The sequence below is a fragment of the Myotis yumanensis genome, unplaced genomic scaffold (genome assembly GCF_028538775.1).
Source record: "Myotis yumanensis isolate MYYU_CA2020_CCGP unplaced genomic scaffold, mMyoYum1.0.hap1 SCAF_1, whole genome shotgun sequence".
Classification (NCBI taxonomy): domain Eukaryota; kingdom Metazoa; phylum Chordata; class Mammalia; order Chiroptera; family Vespertilionidae; genus Myotis; species Myotis yumanensis.
This window is the reverse complement of record NW_027223752.1, coordinates 1,796,476-1,806,285: the sequence shown is the minus strand read 5'-3', so window position 1 is coordinate 1,806,285 and position 9,810 is coordinate 1,796,476. Positions and strand designations below refer to the sequence as shown.

General features: G+C 64.9%; 1 long non-coding RNA gene across 1 annotated transcript in view; it reads right to left on the bottom strand.

The window, feature by feature from the left end:
* Nucleotides 1-8,517, bottom strand: part of LOC138998725 (uncharacterized) — a 16,089-nt gene extending 7,572 nt beyond the window's left edge. The window contains exon 1 of the long non-coding RNA XR_011469260.1: nt 8,392-8,517. This is a non-coding gene — a long non-coding RNA (uncharacterized lncRNA). The remainder of the gene's footprint in view (nt 1-8,391) is intronic.
* Nucleotides 8,518-9,810: the final 1,293 nt, after the last annotated feature.

Here is a 9,810-nt window from a genome sequence, read left to right as displayed (position 1 = left end):
CGGCCGCGGTCACGATCGCAGTGGGACCCCCGGCCGCGGTCACGATCGCAGTGGGACCCCCGGCCGCGGTCACGATCGCAGTGGGACCCCCGGCCGAGCTGACAGCGGAGCCGGGCGGGGTCCCCGTCCCCGCCTCCCGCCTGCCCTGCCCTCTGCTCTGCAGGCGTCATCGCCCTCATCCCCCGTGGGGAGGCCCCCCCAGAAACAGGACCTGCAGGCGCTGGCCGTGTGGCCGGGCCGGGAACGCACGCGGGACCGTGAGCTGCAGCCGGGACACAGGCGGTGCGGACAGGCCGGAGACCCCGAGGCCGCGGGTGGGTCCCGGTGCGGAGGTGCCCGCCCTCCGCCGCGCGCCCCTCGGCCCTGGACGCCCCGGGCGCGGGGCCTCTTCACACCGCCCGGCGCCAGGGCCCGCTCCCGGGGCGCCCGAGGCCCGCAGCCCCCGCTCCCCGCGCCCCACGCGGCTGGGCAGGTGCCCTCCCGCCCGCTCCCCGGCCCGGGCTCGGTCCCTGCCGACGGCCCACGGCTCAGCCCGCGGTCCCCCCGCAGGAGCGACACGCAGGCTGCAGCCGGGCCGCCGCGGGCAGAGCGGGCACCACCCGCGCGGTCACAGTCGGCGCGCAGGGACCCGGCTCTGCGGCCACCGGCCCCGCCTCCACCTGAGCTGCTGGGGACCGGGCTGGCAGCGCCCACGTGCAGGGGGTCCCGCACAGCCCTCCGCGCAGCCGCTGCCTCGCACTCAGCATCCCAGCCCAGCCTCTGCTTTTTTAAAAAATATTTTATTGATTTTTTACAGAGAGGAAGGGAGAGGGATAGAGAGTTAGAAACATCGATGAGAGAGAAACATCCATCAGCTGCCTCCTGCACACTCCCACTGGGGATGTGCCCGCAACCCAGGTACATGCCCTTGACCGGAACCGAACCCGGGACCCTTCAGTCCAAAGGCCGCTGCTCTAGCCACTGAGCCACACCGGTTAGGGCCCAGCCTCTGCTTTAAAATATATATTTTTTTATTGATTTCAGAGAGGAAGGGAGAGAGAGAAACATCCATGATGAGAGGGAATCATGGATCGGCTGCCTCCTGCACGCCCCCCACTGGGGATGGAGCCCACAACCCCGGCCTGTGCCCTGACCGGATCGAACCTGACCTCCTGGTTCATAGGGTGATGCTCACCCACTGAGCCACACCGGCCAGGCCCTGCTTCTTTAAAAAACACATACATACATATATATATTAATTTCAGAGCTTCGACCCATGAACCAGGAGGTCCTGGTTGACTTCCCGTCAGGGCACAAGCGGGTTCTGGGCTTGCGCCCAGTAGGGGGCGAGCAGGAGCACCTAACGGATGATTGTCATCGTTGATGTCTCTCTCTCTCTCTTTAAAATCAATAAATAATATATACTTTCTTAAAATCTACATTCCTTTAAAAAAAGAAAGGCAAAACCTCAAGCCAGAGAAATTCTCCAAGAAAACAGGACAGGACCCTTGTGACCTGAGGCACCTTCTGTAGACGCCAAACCGCAAGGCACAGAAGCTGCAGAGCGCGACCTGGGCAAGTGCGCGGAGGGCCTCGCACTCAACACACACAACACCGCGCTGCGGGAGACGCGGGGACGGGGACCCCTGCACTGTGGGAGACGCAGGGGGGACGGGGACCCCTGTGCTGCGGGAGACGCGGGGGGACGGGGACCCCTGTGCTGCGGGAGACGCGGGGACGGGGACCCCTGGGCTGCGGGAGACGCGGGGACGGGGACCCCTGCGCTGTGGGAGACACAGGGGACGGGGACCCCTGCACTGCTGGCGGAATGCAGATGGTGCGGCCGTTACTCAGGAAATTAAAAATGGAACTGCTTCATGACCCAGCAATTCCACGTCTGGGAATTTATCCAAAGAAACCCAAACACTCATTTGAAAGACTCTATGCACCCATGTTCGCTGCAGTATTTACAATCGCCAGGATTTGGGAGCCGCCCAAGGGCCCAGCAGCACAGCAGGGGACAGGAAGGTGTTGTACAGACCCACATGGAATACTACTCGGCCGTAAAAAAGACGAGCCCAGCCAGCGGGGCCAGCGGGGCCAGGGGTTGAGCATCAGCCTATGAGCCCGGAGGTCACGGTCCAACTCCTGGCCCAGGCCCAGGTGCCGGCTTGATCCCCAGTGCGGGGCGTGGGAGGCAGCCCATCAGTGATGTTTCTCTCTCCTCAATGTTTCTATTTCTCTATCCCTCTCCCTTCCCCTCTCTCTAAAAAAAATCACTAAAAAGGTATTTTAAAAAGTAAACAATTCCATCTTAAAAAAAAGAAAAAGAGTGAAATCTTATCATCTGCGACATGAATGGACCTAGCCCAGCGGCTCCCAGCGCGGGGCACACCCTGAGGGGACACTGTGATTCCCAAGGGGGACAGTGAGAACCAGCTGTTAACAGTGAATCTTCTGAATTTCCTGTGGTTCCAGGGGCCTCAGCTGCAGCCTGTGAACACAGATTGTGACGTATTTATGCATCTGAGTTCCCTATTATACGTTCTGAAGCTTTATTTGCTATTTTTTCACATCAGTTCATATTATTATTTTTCTAACAGTTTCTTAGTGATTTCTTCCTCAGGACTTAACTGTCCTTTTGTCCTTTTATTTTACTCTTTCGTGGCTGCCGTGCTCTATGGAAGCTTGTTTAGACCAAGTTCCTGGCCTTTCAGGCTTCCTCCACTGAACAGTTCACTCTTTGAATAATAAGAATTCTATGTCACGGGGGGGGGGGGGGGCAGGATTTTAGAGGTGCTTAGGTGGGGGCCCTAACCGGTTTGGCTCAGTGGATAGAGCGTCAGCCTGCAGACTGAAGGGTCCCAGGTTCGATTCCGGTCAAGGGCATGTACCTTGGTTGTGGGCACATCCCCAGTAGGAGGTGTGCAGGAGGCAGCTGATCGATATTTCTCTCTCATCGATGTTTCTAACTCTCTATCCCTCTCCCTTCCTTTCTTTTTAAAAAATCAATAAAATATATTTTTAAAAAAAGAAAAGAAATGCTTAGCTGGGGTTTGACCAAAAAAAGGTTGGGGACCACTGCCCTAGAAGGTATTATGCCGAGAGAAATGAATTAGAGAAAGAAAAATACTGTATGATCTTACTCACATGTGGAACCCAATGAGCAAAACTAACAAACAAAACAAAACAGAGCTATAAACAGAACAGACCGATGGCACTGGGTGGAGGGGATTGAGGAGTAGATTGGGTGACAGAGGAGTCCCAGGGGTCTAAGGCCCGGCCGGGGAATGCAGTCAGTGACACTGTAACAACCACGTACATGCAGGTGGCGCTGGAGACATCGGGGTCACTTTATAAACTGAACTCGTGCCCCGGTGCACGGATTCGTGCACATTGAAAGGAAATGAATTAGAAGGTGGCCGGAGGGGCGGGACTGGGCAAGATGGGCCAGACACGCCCTGGAGCCAACCTCCCACGGTCCCTCCCCGCATCTGTGGAGTGAGCAGGGTCCCTCGGCAGGTGGGGTCCCTCGGCCTGGTCTGTGGGGATCAGGCCAAAACCGGCTCCCCGACATCCCCCGAGGGGTCCCGGAGTGCGAGAGGGCACTCTGCAAACTTGCTGTCGTACAGGGTGTGGAATGCAAACACAAGTGTGCAGTAAACCAGATTTGGGGCCGATAGGGCCCCAGCAACAACATAACCCACGGCCGAAGGTGGAATCACACAGCCCCGTGAGGAATCGGGCTCCTCTCTGGTTCCAGGGTGCGTCACCCTAGAACCGCCGCTGCCAAGTCACTGCAGCTCGGCAGCTCCTGTGTTGAGCGTCTGGCCCCTAGTGGTCAGTGCACGTCACAGCGACCAGCACGTCACAGCGACCAGCGGATGGTAGGAGGGACACTTAGCATCTTAGCCTTTTACACAGATAGACTAGAGGCCTGGTGCATGAAATTCAGGCACAGGTAGGGTCCCTAGGCTTGGCTGCCAATCAGGGCCTTCCAGCTGCCGGCCGGGGCCTCCCTTCCCCGGCTGCAGGCCGGGGCCTTCCTTCGTTCCACACCGACCCCTGGTGGTCAGCACACGTCATAGCAAGCGACCGAACTCCTGGTCGAACTCCCGTGGGGACAAGTTGTATATTAGGCTTTTATATATATAGATAGATATATAGATAACCACTATGCTGATACAAAATAATACAAAATAACATCAACTGCAAACTGTAAAAAGGAAGGGAGGGAAGAAGGAAAGAAGGAAAGAAAATTACCCGATTTTAAAAAACAGGCCAGAAATCTGTGCAGACACTTGAGCAAGGACACATGGCCAGCAAATAAAAACACATCATCCCTGCCAGCCGGCGTGGCTCAGTGGCTGAGTGTCGACCTATGAGCCAGGAGGTCACAGTTCGATTCCCAATCAGGGCACATGCCCAGTTGTGGGCTCGATCCCCCGTGTGGGGCGTGCAGGAGGCAGTTGATCAATGGTTCTGTTATCATTGATGTTTCCATCTCTCTCTGAAAGCAAGAAAAAAAATTTTCAAAAACAAACAAAAAAAACAACAACAAAAAACAAACAAAAACACATGAGCCCGGGCTGGTGGCTCAGCCTGTTGGCGCGTCTTCCGTCTGTCCGTCCGTATGCCCCAAAGGCTGCAGGCTGGACTCCTGGTCAGGGCACTGGCCGAAGCTGTGGGTTCAGTCCTGGTGGGGGCATGTTCGAGAGGCAACCAAGCAACACGTCTCTACCACATTGATGCTTCTCCCTCCCCCGTTCCTCTCTAAAAACAACGAAAAAAACAACATATCCTCAGTGAGGATTTAAAAAATAAAAACACAGGCGAAGACACCCAACACCACTTACCACCGGGGCGATGGACGCAGCCGGTGGTGATGCTCGCACACCTGGCAGGACGCTGCCCAGACAGAAGCTGACCAGGCCCAGACGTGACGGGCGGGCGTCCCCCCTCCCCCACCCCCCGCCCGAGGCAGGCTGGGCAGAACCTCTCAGCCTCTCAGACAAACCACCCCGCGGCACGAGACACGAGATCCCACGTCCACACGAGAACGGAGCACCCAAAGCTGCACCGGGCTGGGGGCCTCCTGGGGGATCAGGCAGGGAGGTGGCGCCCAGGCGGGGTCCCCAGTCCCTCATGTCAAAGCGCTCCCTGCACCTGGCCCGGCTGCATGGCTCAGGGGTTGAGCGTTGACCTAGGAGCCAGGAGGTCAGGGTTTGATCCCGTCAGGGCACAGGCCCGGGTTGTGGGCTCCATCCCCAGGGGCGTGTGCAGGAGGCCGCCAACAGAGAGCCTCTCATCACTGCTGTTTCTCTCCCTCTCCCTCTCTGAGATCAATTAAAAAATAGATATAAAAAAGCGCTCCCTGACCCGGGAACGGATCCCCACGGGACAGGAGGCGGCGCAGCCTGCACGCTCAGCCTCCAGAACCCGACACATCCCCGTTTGTGAGCCACGAGGCCACGGCGCTGCCACGCCAGCCCGGGCGCTGACGGCACCCGCATGTCCACGTCCACGCCGCACCGATGCCGCCCCCGGGAGGAAGGGGCCGCGGGGCCGTTGGGAGCCGAGCGCCGCACTCCGACGGAGCCGGGTTCCGAAGGCGCATTCCCCAACGGGGCCCAGGCCAGCAGCAGTGGCGGAGCGGGCAGTGCCTCACAGGCCCCCCAAGCCGTGGACTGGACCCCCAGCTCCGAAGCTGCGATGCACGTCTAAGCAGGGGAGCAGGCCCCTCCGAAGGCTCCCCTCCTGCGGCAGGCGGGGCCACACAGGGGGCCAGACACAGCGCCCCTCCCGGGAGGAGGACCGAGGCCCCACCGGCCCCAGGAACCGGGGCCTGCGGGGGGCCCTGGCGAGCAAGGGGAGAGCAGGCGGCGTCCTGTGGGCATCTGAGGAGCCCAGCCCAGGACCCAGGACGGCAGTCACCCACCAGGCCCTCCCCACAGGCCACACCCCAACATGGGCAGCTGCCCCCAGCCAGAGTCCCCCCAACCCAGCCACTGTGAGGACGCGGGACCCGAGCCCCGGAAGGCTGTGCCAGCCCCACCTGCCGCCGGCCCACCCCGCCCCCTGAGGCGCCCACCCCATCCACGGTCGGGGCACCGAGGAAGGCCCTGCAGACGAGCGGGGTGCTGGGGCGCCTGGACCCTGAGGTTCCTGCCCGGGGCCACACTCCCCACCCCTGACGGCAGCTTCTTTTTCTAATCCAGGAGCTGAAGGGCCACTCTTCCCCGTCAAGGCCCGGCGGCTCCGTGGCCGTGGCTCCGTGGCCGGGAGCCTCCCCTGCAGGCCAGTTCTAAGCCGGGATTCACATACACAAACACCTCACCTGGTCCAAAGTTTAAAATAAAGCGAAAGCGGCGTCTGTGAGAGCGGCAGGGGCTGACGTAGGAGAGCCACAGGGCACAGTCCACCGTGGGGAGCGCCCGGCACCCGGCCGCCCGCCCGTGGGAGGGTCTTCCCGTCCCTTTCTCGGGTGTATTTGTAAAAGAACAAACTACCCCGCAGAACGGGTGTCCGTTTCCTCGGACAGAAGGAAAAAGGAAACACGGAGGGAAAAGGCGACGGCGGAGGCCCCTGCCCCTGGCCCCCTGTCCGGGCCCCCCGCCCCGCACACGGTTGCTGCCTCGGACAGAGGCCTCTGTCCACGGCCAGGCCACTCCCCTGGGGAGACCAGGCCCCGTCCCTCCCGGCTGACCCACCGCAGCCACGCCTTCGCCCCCCAGGCCCCCCCAGACCCCCACGCGGGCCTCGTCCAGGTCACTGACTTCTGCCGGAGGTTTTTAGCGTTTACTGCGGCCCACACAGTCTTAGGAGGTGATGCCCAGAAGCTGTTTATCTGAAACTCAAACCTAGCCGGTGCCCCCTGCTTTCCTGCACACCCCGGCTCCTTCGGAAAAGGCTCTGTTCTTAGCGTCCCAAGTGGAGACAACGGGGGTCCCTGCGGTGCCCCCCCAGGCCAGAATCCGCTCAGGGACAGAGCGGCCGGGCATCCAGACGCCCCTCCGCCCGCGAGATGCTTCCAACAGGATGTCCACCTGCGGGCGCCGCCGTGACCCAGCCCGGCCAGGACCAGGGGACCCGCCTGGGGCTCCCGCTCAGAAACCCGCTACAGGCAGGGTCTCCCCAGGGAGCTCGGGAGGGGACCCCAGGACACCTCAGAGCGGGGCATGCAGACCTGGGGGTGGTCAGCCCCCCCCCCAGGAGCCGTCCACACCACGGGAAACCGAGGCACAGGAGGATCTGGGGGTGGCCAGGCCCCCACCGAGTTCTCAGCCAGATAGACCCACAGGCCGGGGCCGTCGCCCACACCGAGGGGAGACCCTGAGTCCCCCCACCCCCCTCCAGGCAGGCACAGAGCAGCCTAGGGCCCAGCACCCTGCCCTCCCGGGCCTCAGCGTCTCCTGGGGGCGGCGTGCTCCTTCATTGACTCAACACGCAGGGCCAGGCTGGGGGTGGCAGGGGGCCCGGCCAGAGGGGGGTCTGGCTGGAGATCCGGGGGGTGGCAGGTGGGCCGCAGGGGGTGGGCTGGGGCCCCAGGACCTTGTCACGTCGGCAGGAGCCACCGGGGCCTCAGGCCAGGCTGGGGGGTCCCCGGGAGGTGCCTGGGATGGGGTGGAGGGGGGCCCAGGACGGGGGGCCCTGAGGCCAGCGCTGTGGGGAGCAGAGGCCCAGGGGCCGGGGCGAGGAGCACCCTGGGGATGACACTCCTGCCTCCCCCCAAAGGGGGGGCCAGGCCCCCATCCCAGGGCCACCCCTCAGCCCAGGGCGGGCGGCGGGGCAGCGGCGGCAGGTGCCACGTTCACCCACCGCCCAGGGGCCGCTGGACGGAGAGCGGGACCCCGAAACCCAGGGGTGGGCGGCCGGTGAGGGGTGACGCGGAGAACACGCGGCTGGGCCTCCCCGCCGACACCCCCAGCACAGGGCACCCCCTCCCCGCAGGCCGAGGGCCCGTCCGGACCCCGAGCCGGTCCAGGCCCCGCAGCGCCCCCCCCCCCCACGGGTCTGCCAAGCGCCCCTCGGGGCTGGGGCGCCGGAAGGAAGCAGCGAAAGTTCGGGGCCTCCGGGGCCGGGGACCCCGAGGGCCTCTGGCGGAGCCCGGCCTGGCGGTCCGGGGGGAGCGGGCCCAGCGGGCCCATCGCAGGCCGCTCCCCGCCCCCCGCGCCGCGGCCACGGGGACCCCAGACCCGCGCCCCGGGCGGCGGGCCACGTGCTCCCGCGGGGATCGGCCTCGGGGGCCAGGCCCGGCCCGCGCCCCGAGGATGCTCGGCCCCCGCCGCCCCCGCGCCCCCGCCGGCCACGCAGGCGCCCCAACAGGTGGGCCGCGCGCCCCGCACCCGCGCCCGCACCCCGCGCGGAGGGGGTGGCGGCCGGGGCGGCGGGGGCGCGGGCCGGGGCCCTTACCTCCGACCCGGTACATGTTGGCGGCCATGTCCGGCGGCGGCGGGGCCGCGGGCAGCGCGGGCGGCGGGGCCGGGAAAATGGAGGCGCGGGCGGCGGGCGGCGGGCGGGGGCGCGGGGCGGGCGGTTTAAAGGGGCCGCTGCCGCTGCCGCCGCCGCCGCCGCGGAGGCCGCGCAGGGACCGAGGCCGCGGGCGGGAGAGGAAGAGGCGGGGCCGCGCGGGGGAGGGGCCTGGTTCCCGCCGCCTCCGGGCTCGGGCCTCCCCCTCCCGGGTGCAGGCCGCTCCCCATGCCGGTCCCCCTGTGCCCAGATCCCCCTGTGCCCGGTCCCCCTGTGCCCGGTCCCCCCTGTGCCCAGGTCCCCCCTGTGCCCAGATCCCCCTGTGCCCGGTCCCCCTGTGCCCGGTCCCGCCTGTGCCCAGGTCCCCCCTGTGCCCAGATCCCCCTGTGCCCGGTCCCCCCTGTGCCCAGATCCCCCCTGTGCCCAGATCCTCCTGTGCCCAGATCCCCCCTGTGCCCAGATCCCCCTGTGCCCGGTCCCCCCTGTGCCCAGATGGCCCCTGTGCCCAGATCCCCCCTGTGCCCAGATCCCCCTGTGCCCAGATCCCCCCTGTGCCCAGATCCCCCTGTGCCCAGATCCCCCCTGTGCCCAGATCCCCCTGTGCCCGGTCCCCCCTGTGCCCAGATCCCCCTGAGCCCAGATCCCCCCTTTGCCCAGATCCCCCCTGTGCCCGGTCCCCCCTGTGCCCAGATCCCCCCTGTGCCCAGATCCCCCTGTGCCCAGATCCCCCTGTGCCTGGTCCCCCCTGTGCCCAGATCCCCCCTGAGCCCAGATCCCCCCTGTGCCCGGTCCCCCCCGTGCCCAGATCCCCCCTGTGCCCGGTGCCCCCTGTGCCCAGGTGCCCCCTGTGCCCGGCCCCCCCTGTGCCCAGGTCCCCCCTGTGCCCAGATCCCCCCTGTGCCCAGATCCCCCTGTGCCCAGATCCCCCCTGTGCCCAGATCCCCCTGAGCCCAGATCCCCTCTTTGCCCAGATCCCCCCTGTGCCCAGATCCCCCTGTGCCCAGATACCCCCTGTGCCCAGATCCCCCTGAGCCCAGATCCCCCCTGTGCCCAGATCCCCCCTGTGCCCAGATCCCCCTGTGCCCAGGTCCCCCCTGAGCCCAGATCCCCCCTGTGCCCAGGTGCCCCCTCTGCCCGGGTCCCCCCTCTGCCCAGATCCCCCTGTGTCCGGCCCCCCCTGTGCCCAGATCCCCCTGTGCCCAGATCCCCCCTGTGCCCAGATCCCCCTGTGCCCAGATCCCCTCTGTGCCCAGATCCCCCTGAGCCCAGATCCCCCTGTGCCCGGTCCCCCCTGTGCCCAGATCCCCCTGAGCCCAGATCCCCTCTGTGCCCAGATCCCCCCTGTGCCCAGATCCCCCTGAG